At 50.7% G+C, this 13,730-nt stretch overlaps 1 protein-coding gene across 2 annotated transcripts in view; it reads left to right on the top strand.

The window, feature by feature from the left end:
* The first annotated feature begins 2,661 nt into the window (after nt 1-2,661).
* The window catches only part of RGS3 (regulator of G protein signaling 3), a 220,711-nt gene continuing 209,642 nt past the window's right edge, over nt 2,662-13,730 (top strand). The window contains exon 1 of one of the 2 annotated variants that reach the window (XM_054007250.1): nt 2,662-2,700. The gene's annotated coding sequence lies outside the window, so the exon portion shown is untranslated. The remainder of the gene's footprint in view (nt 2,701-13,730) is intronic. The other variant, XM_054007252.1, reaches the window with a different exon arrangement.

Raw genomic sequence — 13,730 nt, 5'->3', positions numbered from 1 at the left:
AACCTCTCAAAAACGCCTTTTTCCATGGAATGTTCTGTAGATATTCTTCATATGAACTTGAATTTCCCACAGCCTTCTTAGTACTTGCCCTGTGCTCAGCCAGCGATGTCATTATGACCCAACAGGCCATTGTAATTGGCAGACACTTCTGAAAGAAAGCTTTTGAACTCTGTGTTGCAGTGATGACTTGAACTGACGGAAGTTGACAGGTTTAATCACCATTAACATTGCATCATAAAGCTTTGCGCAAAGTGCGATTTGGTGGATTACACAGTGATAGGAAATCAAACTGGGGTCCAGATCTTGCAGAACCCATGCAGAAACTGTAGCAGTGAGAGCGCAGAAACTTGACCACTAAACCACCAGGGAGGAGGGGGGCGAGGGGCTCCCTCTATGCCCAGGTCCGAGACCAACTAGGAACATGTGTGAGACAGATGGCAGGGTGAAGAGAGGCAAGAGGACAACTCAAAGGCCCTTCAAAAGTAGGCCCTGGAGGATGGAGTTTGAAAGGAAGGATGAGGGAAGGAGAATGAAGGAGAAATGAAAAAGACACTTGAAAAGGGGAGACAACAAACTGGGACCCACTGGCCACAGGCAGAAAGCAGCCTTTGGCAGCCAGCTTCCAAAGGGGTCAGGCTTCCCTGACTGGGGCTCGAACCCAGGTCCCAGTAGTGAAAACGCCAAAACCTGGCCCTTAGACCATCCAGGAGAAATCCCAGCAAGACTTTGGGCAGCTTCTACTCATCCATGTGGGCCATGCCCAGCCCCAAGCACCACCACTGAACCTCTGCACTCCAACTAACCCCAGGTCCACCAGAGCCATGGCCTCAACCCACCTTCTCTGAGGATCGAACTTGGGATCATCTGGTTATGAGATGGATACGCTGCCAGCTGTGCTAAGTTGGTGCCTCACAAAAAGCTTCTGCCACTGCCAGCTCCTGTTCTCTGCCACCTGACAGGGCCATGTGTGAGACGGCCGGCGATGCCAGGAGCGGCCAGAGGACAGGTCAAAGGCCCTTTGAGAGCAGGCCCTGGAGGACATTAGAGTTTGAAAGGCAGGACGGGGGAAGGTGAACGAAGGAGAAAAGAAAGACACTGGAAAAGGAGAAAGAAGACTTTAGAATACACTAAATTGAAAGGCCAGTGCATGAAAACAGGCTTTAGGCTGCCAAAGGTTCCCTGCTGGGGAATTGAACCTGGGCTACAGTGATGAAAACACTGAATCTGGACCACTAGACCATCAGGGAGAAGCCATACTAGGCCCTTGGCACTTGCTGCTCAAATGTGTGGGACCCGCCCTGCCCCCCGTGGTAAAGCGCAGCACAGGAACCTCTGCAGTCCAGCTGACCGCAGGGGATGGTCAGCCAGAAGGGCCAAGGGCCATGGCAAACGGCTCAGCCGGTCTTCTCTGAGGATCAAACTCAGGCCCTCCAGATTATGAGACTGACACGCTGCCGGCTGCACTAAGAAGGCTCCTCGTGAAAGCCCCTGCCCCTGCCCCTGCCAGCTCCCTGTTCTCTGCCACCTCACAGCACACTTCAGTTCAGCTGCAGGACAGCGTGTCACATCACCTGCCTGAAGGCAGAAACAGCCCACCTGGCTACTCCTGCCACTGGTCCCTTCAGAGAGCGGACAAAGTGGGTCAGACCAGTGCTCCATCTGCTGCAAGAGCCTCTCTTCTGACAGTGTCCTGTGCCAGAGATCCACGAGGGGACGAAGAGAAGAGGGCAGTTTTGACTGAGTCGCCCCCTCCCCCACCTTCTGGCAGCTGGAGGTTTTGGGACCTGCAGAGCATGGGCTCCTGCCCCTGACCGTCTTCGCTAATAACCATTGAGGGACCAATCCTCCACGAACTCATCTCCTTCTTTTGGGAACCGCTTATGGGGTTGATATAGTGGCGTTCTGTTCGTTTCTCCTTTATTCTCTATCCTTCTCCTAATGCTTCCTAACATGCTTCTCTGAGCGGTTTCCACTGCCGCTGCCCATCGAGCAGATGTTTTCAGAGAAGTAGCCACCATGACTCCAAAACCTCTTTCTTGAGCAGGAACAGCTAATTTAGACCCCATCCTTAATTGGGAGGCGCGCTGGGACTCGCAGGTTTAGCCCTGTGGGTAAGGGAGAAAGGGGCTTCAGTCCCAGGGTGCCTGCCATGGGGCTGACCCCTGAGTCCCAGCGGGACCGATGCTCCCAGTCCTGGCATGCCCAGCTGTCCACTAAAAAGGCTCTGGTGGTCCTGATTTGGTCTTCCCCTGGCTTAGGCTCTTGGTAGCTAGATGTATCTGCCATGCAAGTTTCTTTGGGCAGCTTTTTCCACACTGGGTTAGTTCAGGGGCCTCCGCAAGCCCTTGGGCGATAGCTGGATACATGCAGGCTCCATAGCACGACCATGGATTTGTCACTCCCTGGCTTTCCCCCGCTAGAGCTCCTAAGCCTATGGCTACGTATAGGATTTCCTCCCCCCTCAGGAGCCGGACTGAGTCATTAAACTCAAAACCATTCAACTCTGTCTCCCTTGCCCAGCCCAGAGGGGACCCCAGGTGCCTTTATCCAAAGAGAGTTGGGCGCAGGCGTGCAAACAGCTCTTCTTCGTCATTTGCTAGGGAAAGGGGGCCTGTACCTTTAAGACTGGTTGATTTCTTTCCAAACATTCCCAGGCGAGTTCACAGAGGCTCTGAGCTGTCTGGAGTGTGCTGCTTGCAGGTGAGCACCAAGCTTTGCCATTGAATTTTGCCCGCTAGAACCTGTTCATTTAGGAGGTAACTGGGCTGGTTACTGCATCTCCCACTCTGGGGATTGGCTGGGCTGGGGCTGCTGATTTTTGAAGGAGATTTGTTGTAACTCGACCCCCCCTGTTAAGGGAGGAAGGAGTGATCAGTGTAGAACGGCAGCAGCTGGGGGCTGAATGGCCTTGCTGGGCAGGTGCTGAGTCCCTGCCATGTTCTAGCTTGGGGCTGGGGGTGAATGGAAGTGGCTCTGCTTGGGACCCGGGAGAGGGAGGTTAGGGTTGCACGTTTTGTTAGTGGGCAGCTGCAAGTCACTAGTATTTGCAAGCTGGGCATCAGTGCTGGTTTAAATCCCATCCCCAGAGTCAGCAGCATTCAGGGGCTGAGACTTTGCAGGTGTTCGGGGCTGCTGTGAAGATGCCCTATGAGTTTGTCCTGGGTGTGATGTGGTGGAATCTGGCCAGCCTGCAGCCTGCCGCTGTGCCACCCTGGGTGGATGCTGCTGTGGGCACCATTGTTGGCATTTGGATTTGGGGTCCATCGTGGACGCATAAATTCTCTGTGGTCCGGTCTGTGATGGGACAGAGCTGTGGCACCAGCGCTCACTTGTTTTGAAAGAGGGGATTTGTGTTGCATGGCTGAAGAGAGATGCAGCTAGCTCTTTCTCTTTGTTGTGACTGGAGATGCCTTGTGCCACTGGCACATTTAGGACTGATGCTGGAGTCCTGTCCAGATCATGCCCCAGAGGGCAGTGGCTGTGATTCTAAACGACCAGGCAGGGCCAGAGCCACCCTTGCAGGGGTGGCAGGTTTGTAGAAATTTTGGTGGTGCCCAGAACCCCCCCCCAACTATGCCCCCCACCTGCCTAAGGCTCTGGGAGGGAGTTTGGGTGGGGGGAGGAGGTCTGGGGTTCAGGCCCTGGGCTGGGGCTGGGGATTAGGGTGCAGGAGGGGTGCAGGCTCTGGGAGGGAGTTTGGGTGGGGGAGGGTGTCTGGAGTGCAGGAGGGAGTGAGGGGTGCAGGCTCTGGGCTGGGGCAAGGGGTGGCGGGTGCAGGAGGGGGTTGGGGGGTGCAGGAGGGGGTGGGGGTGCAGGCTCTGGGGGGGAGTTTGGGGGCAAGAGAGGGTGTGTAGGAAGGGGTTGGGGTGCAGGCTCTGGGACGGAGTTTAGGTGCAGACTCTGGGCTGGGGGTGGGGGTATAGGAGGGGGTGAGGGGTGCAGGCTCTGGGAGGGAGTTTGGGGATGGGAGGGGGTGCAAGGCTAGGGCAGAGGGCTGGGGTGTGGGGTGAGGGCTCCAGCGGGGGAAGAGGGGTTTGGGGTGTGGGAGGGGCTCAGGGCTAGGGCAGAGGGTTGGGATCTGGGGGGGAGGAATCTGGCTGGGGGTGTGGGCTCTGGGGTGGGGCAGGGCTGGGGATGAGTTTGGGGTGCAGACAGGCTGCCCTGGAGCTGAGGCCAGAGAGGAGGACTCCCCCCCAGTCCTCTCCCTGCTGGCAGCAGTGAGCTCTGGGGGAGGGGGCCCCTCTCCCCCCTGGCAGCACACTCACCCCACATGTGCTCCTAGGGCCCCTCTCAGGTCCAAGAAGCCCAGGGCCGGCGCAACTCATTAGGCGACCTAGGCAGTCACCTAGGGCGCTACAATTTGGGGGGTGGCGACTGCAGCGGTATTTCGGCGGCGAGACCTTCCGCCGCCTCTGTGGCGGGCGGCATTTGGGGGTGGGACTTTCCGCCGCCTAGGGCGGCAGAAAAGCTGGCAGTGCTCCTGAAGAAGCCCCCTCGCCTCCCCTGTGGTGGGTGCCGGGGTGGGGGGCGCTGCCATCACACATGCGCCTCTTCCCCTGCCACTGCCCCTCACTGTAGCCTCACTGGGGTGGGGGATGGGGCTGCCCCTTGCCCAGCATGGGGCAGAAGCATGGGCGGGGGGGATCCCCTGTGCTGGTGGAGGATCCTGCTGGAAAAGGGGAGGGTCCGAGGCAGAAGGGCAGGGGCGGGGCAGCCTGCCCTGCCACTAATGGATGGTGAGGCACCAGGACCGTGCGGCAGCAGTTGATGTCGGACGCGGGCAGAGCAGAGTCAGGTGGAGCTGCAGGCTGGGAGGGGCCGGGGGCAGCAAGTGGGGGCTGGTGTGTGGGGGCGGCAGGTGGGGCCAGGGGAGAGACCCGACCCCAAACATTGGTGGAACCAGGCCCTGAATATTGCTGGAGCCCGGGCACTATGGGCCCATACAATTCGCAGCCCCTGACCCCTGGTGCCAGCTGTGGTGTAACTCACACTTCCCAGATAGAGGAAACGGATCAGTGATGCTGCCCTTCATCAGAGCTCCCTTCAGGAACTATTTTCCACCAAGGCTGGGGGGCTGTGGGAGCCCGGCTGAGAGCAGGGACCCAGCATCAGGGCTGCCCGGGAGGGGGCAAGTGGGGCAATTTGCCCCGGGCCCTGCAGGGGCCCCCCGCCGCTGAAGACCCCAGGCCCCCTGAATCCTCTGGGCGGCCCTGCCCAACATACCCCTGGCCATGCCCACTTCCACTGCACCCTCCCTGTGTGACGGACCGTGCCCGGGCCTGCACCAGCAGAGGGGACACCAGGGACTCTAGGCTGCAGTGGGTTGAACGGCTCCTTTGGGTCAAGCTAACCTGGCATCTCGCAGCTGCGTCCTGCCTGTGGCTGATGTTCGGTGTTCGCTGTGTCCGCTAGGGCATCGTGCTGGTAGTGGTGCAGAGCCTCCCCCCCCCCCCCTGCTCAGGGGGTTACACCAGCAGGGAGCTTGGCCCAGTGTTGCTGTTCCATGCTGAATGCCTTTACCTACAGATTTGATTTGATTTGAAACTAGAATATCCTCAAATCACCATGGCACATGTGAAATGGATTAAAACTGGTGAACTGATATATATGAAAATGTAATTGTAAATGGGGACTCACCCCTCACTTAGAGCAAGTGTGTTTTTAGTGGGGTCCTGCAGGGTCCCATCAGTTCTTGGCCCTATGCTATTTAACATTTTTATCAATGACTTGGAAGAAAACATAACATCATCACTGATAAAATTTGCAGATGGCAAAAAGGTTGGGGTAGTGGTAAATGATGAAGAGGACAGGTCACCGCTACAGAGCGATCAGGATCAGAGCTCAGCAGAAACAATGAGGGAGCGGGTGGGAGTGGGTATTTTGGGGAGGGTGGGAGCAGGATTAAAAAAATAGTCCCACACAGGGTTCTATTCTGAATTGCTTGGTAAACTGGGTGCAAGCAAACAACATGCATTTTAATGCAGCTAAATGTAAATGGATACCTCGAGGACCAAAGAATGCAGGCCACACTTACAGGATGGGGGACTCTATCCTGGGAAGCTGGGACTCTGAGAAGGAGTTGGGGGTCATGGCGGAGAATCAGCTGCACGTGAGCTCCCAGTGCAACGATGTGGCCAAAAGAGTGAACAGGATCTTTGGATGCATAAACCGGGGAATCTCGAGTAGGAGGAGAAAAGTTGTTTTAGGGCTGTCAAGCAATTAAAAAAATTAATCGCAATTAATTGTGTGATTAATCACGCTGTTAATAATAGAACACCATTTATTTAAATATTTTTGGATGTTTTCTATATTTTCAAATATATTGATTTCAGTTACAACGCCGAATACAAAATGTATTTCACATTTATTTTTGATTATTTTGGTTTTTTACAGTGCAAATATTTGTAAATAGTATTTTTCAATTCACCTAATACAAGTACTGTAGTGCAATCTCTTTGTCATGAAAGTTGAACTTACAAACGTAGAATTATGTACAAAAAGCTGCATTCAAAAATAAAACAATATAAAACTTTAGAGCCTACAAGTCCACTCAGTCCTATTTCTTGTTTAGCCAGTCTGTAGTGGGGCAGCTCCTGGTGAATTTAGACTGCAGCAGGCCAGTGGGCCTGTGCAGATGGGCAGCCAATCAGAAAAGGGCTTATTGGGAGCCAACCAGGGCCCAGATTGGAGGCAGCCAATCAGGACCAGGCTCAGCCCTATAAAAAGGCTGCTCAGGGAGAGAGCAGGCAGTCTGTCCCAGGCCTTTGAGAGGGGAAGGTCTGTCTCCATAAGTGGGAGACTAGCACCGTGGACAGTGCAATGCTGGCCAGGCTCAGGGAGCAAAAGGGAGCTCTAGCCCGTAGCCTGCCAGGCTGCAGGCCCTGAAGGGAAGGGCCTAGCAGGTGCAAGGGGCTGTAGGGGAGTCAGATGCCACCAGCAGAAGATTGATTTTCTTTTTTGGTGGTTCAGGTTGTGCAGTTTCCGCATCGAAGAGTTGCTCTTTTAAGACATCTGAAAGCATTCTCCACACCTTGTTCCTCTCGGATTTTGGAAGGCACTTCAGATTCTTAAACCTTGGGTCGAGTGCTGTAGCTATCTTTAGAAATCTCACATTGGTATCTTTGCGTTTTGTCAGATCTGCAGTGAAAGTGTTCTTAAAATGATCAACATGTGCTGGGCCGTCATCCGAGACTGCCATAACATGAAATATATGGCAGAATGCGGGTAAAATAGAGCCGGAGACATACAATTCTCCCCCAAGGAGTTCAGTCACAAATGTAATTAATGCATTATTTTTTTTAATGAGCATCATAAGCATGTCCTCTGGAACGGTGGCTGAAGCATGAAGGGGCATATGAATGTTTAGCATATCTGGCACGTAAATATCTTGCAATGCTGGCTACAAAAGTGCCAAGCGAACACCTGTTCTCACTTTCAGGTGACCTTGTAAATAAGAAGAGGGCAGCATTATCTCCCGTCAATGTAAACAAACTTGTTTGTCTGAGCGACTGGCTAAACAAGAAGAAGGACTGAGTGGACTTGTAGGCTCTGAAGTTTTATATTGGGGCAGCAAAGGGCTGATAGGATTGTGAGGATAAATAGTTGGCTAAGGGAGTGGTGCTATAAGGAGGGCTTTGGGATGTATGGCCACTGGGAGGCTTTCGGGGACAGACACCTGTTCTCGCGGGATGGGCTTCACCTGAGTAGGGAAGGAAATAGACTTCTGGGAGGGAGGCTGGCTCATCTTATCAAAAGAGCTTTAAACTAGGAAGTTTGGGGAGATGGTTGGGAGATGCACAGATAATCTCCACGCCAGTTTCCGGTATTGAAAAGCTGAGTGTAATAAGAGGAGACATAGCCGGGGAGATGAGATTGGACATAGGAAGGACAGGGGAGACGGACACAAAGAGGCCCGCAACATACAGTGCTAGTAATGGGAGACAGGCTAAACGACATACATTAGGCTGTTTGTACACCAATGCGAGAAGCCTAGGTAATAAAATGGAGGAATTGGAGCTCTTGGTCCGAGAATTGAAACCGGATATCGTAGGAATAACTGAAACGTGGTGGAATGGCGGTCACGACTGGAACGCAGGTATGGAGGGGTATGCGCTGTTTAGGAAAGACCGGGATAAAGGTAAAGGTGGGGGGGTGGCATTGTATGTCAATAGTGAAATAAGCTGTAAAGAAATAATAGTGGATGGAATAGATAACACAGAGTCCGTCTGGGCGATACTCAAGCTGGGTAAAAGGACTACTAGAGCCTCTCCGGGGATAGTGCTTGGGGTGTGCTATAGACCGCCGGGATTGACCCAGGATATGGATAAGGAATTGTTTAATGTATTAAGGGAGGTAAATACTAATAGAAACTGTGTAATTATGGGGGACTTTAACTTCCCGGATATAGATTGGGGAACAAACGCTAGTAGCAATAATAGGGCTCAGATGTTCCTAGATGTGCTTGCGGATCAATTCCTTTATCAAGTGGTAGCTGAGCCGACGAGGGGGGAGGCCATTTTAGATTTGATTCTGGTAAGTAGTGAGGACCTCGTTGAGGAGGTGGTAGTGGGGGACAACTTGGGCTCCAGTGATCATGAGCTAATTCGCTTTAAACTAAATGGAAAGAGTACCAGAATTAAGTCAAAGACTAGGGTTTATAATTTTAAAAAGGCCAATTTTAACAAATTAAGGGGACTGGTAAGGGAAGTGGATTGGGCAAACGTATTAAGGGACCTAAAGTAATCCCAGGCTTCTTCTGCCTTTAAGTTAAAGATGCAAGAGCTGTCAGAGGCCTGTATCCCCCAAAAGGGAAAAAGATTACTAAGCAAGAGACTTAGACCGAGCTGGATGAGCGACCGGCTGAAAGGGGCGATTAGGAACAAACAGAAAGCGTACAAAGAGTGGAAGAGGGGAGGGATCAGTAAGGAAACTTACCTTAGTGAAGTCAGAGAATGTAGAGATAGAGTGAGAAAGGCCAAAGGCCGGGAAGAGTTGGACTTAGCGAGGGGAATTAAAAGTAATAGTAAGAGGTTTTACAGCCATATAAATAGGAAGAAAGCAAAGAAAGAAGAAGTGGGACCGCTGAAGACTATAGCCGGAGAGGAGATTAAAGATAATCTAGGCATGGCGCAATATCTCAATGAATATTTTGCATCGGTGTTTAATGAGGCCAATGAAGGTATTAGGGATACTAGCACCGTTACAGAGGGGCATACGGGATGGGGGATTACCGCATCCGAGGTAGAAACAAAACTAGAACGCCTTAATGGGACTAAGTCGGGTGGACCGGACGATCTTCATCCGAGAATATTGAAGGAATTGGCGCGGGAAATAGCAGGCCCATTAGCGACTATATTTAATGAATCTGTAAACTCGGGGGTAGTCCCGTTAGACTGGAGAATAGCCAATGTGGTTCCTATTTTCAAGAAAGGGAAAAAAAGTGACCCGGGTAACTATAGGCCTGTTAGTTTAACATCAGTAGTGTGCAAGGTGCTGGAGAAGATTCTGAAAGAGAAACTAGTTGAGGACCTTGAAGTTAATGGCAAATGCGATAAATTACAGCATGGTTTTACGAAGGGCAGATCGTGCCAAACGAATCTGATCTCCTTCTTTGAGAAAGTAACGGACTTATTAGATAAGGGAAATGCGGTGGACCTAATATACCTGGATTTCAGTAAAGAGTTTGATACAGTACCCCATGAGGAACTATTGGTTAAAATGAAAAACATGGGGATCGATATGAAAATCCAGAGGTGGATAGGGAATTGGTTAATGGGGAGAATGCAGCGGGTCGTATTAAAGGGTGAATTGTCGGGTTGGAGGGAGGTTACTAGTGGAGTGCCTCAAGGTTCGGTTTTGGGACCCATCTTATTTAATCTATTTATAACTGACCTCGGGACCGATTGCAAGAGTGGGCTGATAAAGTTTGCGGATGATACGAAGGTGGGAGGAGTTGCAAACTCGGAGGAGGATAGGGATACTCTGCAGGGAGACTTGAATGAGCTTGTGAATTGGAGTATCAGAAATAGGATGAAATTTAATAGTAAAAAGTGTAAGGTGATGCACTTGGGGACGAATAATAACAATTTTAGTTACAAGATGGGGACGCATTGGTTAGAAGTAACGGAAGAGGAGAAGGACCTAGGGGTCCTTGTGGACCGCAGGATGACTATGAGTCGGCAATGTGACGTGGCGGTGAAAAAAGCCAATGCGGTCTTGGGATGTATTAGGCGAGGTATATCTAGTAGAGATAGGGAGGTCCTGCTTCCGTTGTATAAGGCGCTGGTGAGACCTCATTTGGAGTACTGTGTGCAGTTCTGGTCTCCAATATTTAAAAAAGATGAACTCAAACTGGAACGGGTGCAGAGAAGGGCGACTAAGATGATCAGAGGAATGGAAAACCTGTCGTATGAAAAGAGATTAGAGGAGCTTGGGTTGTTTAGTCTGACAAAGCGAAGGCTGAGGGGGGATATGATTGCTATCTTTAAATATATCAGAGGGGTTAATACAAGGGAGGGAGAGGAATTATTCCAGTTTAGTACTAATGTGGACACGAGAACGAATGGATACAAACTGGCCGGGGGGAAGTTTAGGCTTGAAATTAGACGAAGGTTTCTGACCATCAGAGGGGTGAAATATTGGAACGGCCTTCCGAGGGAAACGGTGGGGGCGACGGACCTGTCTGGTTTTAAGATTAAGTTGGATAAGTTTATGGAGGGAATGGTTTAATGATAAAACATAGTAGCCAAGGAAAACCAAGCAATGGTACATGAACAGCATAATGGCCAACAAGGGTCAGGCTAGAGACTCTTGCCTATATGCTCGGGGTATTACTGATCGCCATATTTGGGGTCGGGAAGGAATTTTCCTCCAGGGTAGATTGGCTGAGCCTCTGGAGGTTTTTCGCCTTCCTCCGCAGCATGGGGCAGGGATCACTAGCAGGAGGGTCTCAGCCGATTGAAGTCACTAAAACACAGGATTGGGGACTTCAACGGTAGAGTCCAGGGAAGGGTCTTGTGGCCTGCAGCATGCAGGGGGTCAGACCAGATGATCATAATGGTCCCTTCTGACCTTAATGTCTATGAGTCTATGAGTCTATGAATTGAAAAATACTATTTCTTTTGTTTATCATTTTTACAGTGCAAATATTTGTAATCAAAAATAATAATATAAAGTGAGCACTGGACACTTTGTATTGTAACTGAAGTCAATATATTAAATGTAGAAAAACATCCCCAAATATTTAATAAATTTCAATTGGGAGTCTATTGTTTAACAGTGTGATTAAAACTGTTTAATCACAATTTTTTGAATCAATCGCGTGAGTTAACTACGATTAATTGACCGCCTTACCTCTGTGTTTGGCACAGGTGTGACCGGGGCTCAGATCCTGTGTCCAGTTCTGGTGTGCACAATTCCAGAAGGATGGGGATGAATTGGAGAGGGTTCAGAGAAGAGCCACAGGAATGATGAAAGAGTTAGACTCCTGGAGCTCCATCACTCTAAGGCAGGTTCTCTATCTATTGAGCTTAACAAAGAGAAGACTAAGGGGTGACTTGATCCCGGTCTGTGAGCACCAACATGGGGAACAAAGATTTAATATTGGGCTCTTCAATCTAGCAGAGAAAGATCTAGCATGGTCAAAGGGCTAGATGTTGAAGTTAGAAGAAATTCTGACCAGAAATAAGGCAGACACTTTTAATGGTGATTGTAATTAATCATTGGAATAACTCACCAAGGGCCATGGTGGATTCTCCATCACTGGCAATTTTGAATTCAAGACTGGCTGTTTTTCTGAGCGATTTGCTGTAGGAATGATTAGGGGCAGTTCTATGGTCTGTGTTACATAGGATGTCAGACCAGATGAATGGATGGAATCTATGAACGAGCTGCTGCATGAGATGCGGCACGTGGGACTTTAGACTGAAAGCACAGAGGCTTTGGCCGAGTTGCATGTCCCCTCTCTAGCCATCAGCCAGCTAGCTTAGGGGACTGCCGTGTGTGGCCTCTTTCCAACTCCCCCACCTGCCTCCCTTGGCCTGGGGTGGGGGGACAGGAGCATGGTCTCCTGTGGCTTGTTCATTCCTGGGCCTGCTGCTGAGACTGCTAGGGAGAGGCTGAATGGTGCCAGCTGGGACAGTAGCTTTGGGTGTGTCCACACAGCATCTGGGAGGTGTGATTCTCAGCTCCGGTCTATGTAGATGTTGTAGCCCTGCCGAGGCTAGTGCCTAAAATTGCAGTGTGGCTGCGGTGGCACGTGCGGTGACTCAGGCTAGCCATCCAAATACAGTCCCACCAGACCTCCAGAGTACGTATGCAGGTAGCTAGCCCGAGCAGCTATCCCTAGGTGCTGGTCGTGTCTATCCACCTGTGCTGGGGATCACACCTCCCAGCCGCTGTGTAGACAGACACACCCTTTGGGATGTGGTGCTATCAGGAAACTGACTGATGCCAACAAACCATTCAGCATTGACCGCTGGACACCCTTCCAGTGGGGATAATTTGGGGTGACTTTGATGGACAGGGTTTGACCTAGAGATCAGCCAAGCCCCTCATTTGGCTTCTTCAAACTTGACAGAGCTGTAATGACGTTTTTACACTATCTAGGTCTGGTGCTCTTGTTGGGATACTAGATTCCCGGCAGTGTTGGAACTGTGAGTGGGGAGCAGGGGAGCTGACACGTTCTCTGTATGTGCATGTAGGAGAGCAGAGGGTTTCGTGTGTAGTCCAGCTTTGGGCATGGCGTCCTGCTGCGGCTGCAGCAGTTTTTGTGAATCTAGCATAGGTGGCATAATGCAGTTATTCTGGAAAGCTCTTTCTTCCCTTACAGAAGAACCCAGGACCCTCTCTGCAGCTAGAAATCCCTTTTCTGTTGGACCACCAGATGGTTTCTCCACTCAAACAATCAATTACTGTAGCCAGGTTTCGTTTCTAGTCATGGCAAACTTCAAAAGCTTATTTTAGCCGGCAGTATCCTTGTGCATGGCGTAACCATCCTAACTCAGTTGTGTTAGACTTCCATATTCCAACCAAACAAGGAATTACCTACTGCTGGGAACTGCAGAATTTACCATGCAAACTATGTAAATAAAAACTTTGTAATAAATCTGAAAGGAAACTCATTAATCCGCACAGTGATGAGTGGAATGTGCAGGTCACTATAGAAGTTAATGTAAAGTGAAGCAAGGTTAATTTCAGTGCCCAGGGGAATAAAGTATCCAAATGGAATCTCCTGGGAGCAGAGAGAGAGAGAGAGAGAGTCACTTGTCCCCTCCCCACACTTAACCTCTCCCCACCCCACACGGTGGCTTTACTGTCTCCGGAAGTGGAAGTAGAGGGACTCCTGATTGCTTTGCTGGGCTGCCTTGGTCTAAGGCTCTGGGCAGCTAAATTGGGAAATGATTGCAAAATCCTAGCGCTGAAAGTGTTCATGCCATTTTTCTTTTCTTTCTCTGCGTCCCCTTGTGGGGCCTGTGCTAATGCTTGACATTCCTGGGTCCGAACTGCGGGGCAGATGTCACGCTAGAGAGACCAAGCAGGGAAGTGGAAAGTGCTCTAGTCAGTCTGGGTGGTTTTCAGTGCTAAAGTTCATGGTGACAAGAGCTGTGCTAGTTAATGCCTTCTCCCTTCTGGCTGTTCTCCGTGTATTAGGAAACCTCTTTGTTGCTGGTGGAAAATACCCAGCACGGGGCTGCTAGAACTGAACAGTATGGAGCTGGTTTGCTGCATCG

This window comes from Malaclemys terrapin, chromosome 17 (genome assembly GCF_027887155.1).
Source record: "Malaclemys terrapin pileata isolate rMalTer1 chromosome 17, rMalTer1.hap1, whole genome shotgun sequence".
Taxonomy (NCBI): domain Eukaryota; kingdom Metazoa; phylum Chordata; order Testudines; family Emydidae; genus Malaclemys; species Malaclemys terrapin.
Note: the sequence above shows the minus strand (reverse complement) of the source record. Positions and strands in the feature narration are given on the sequence as shown.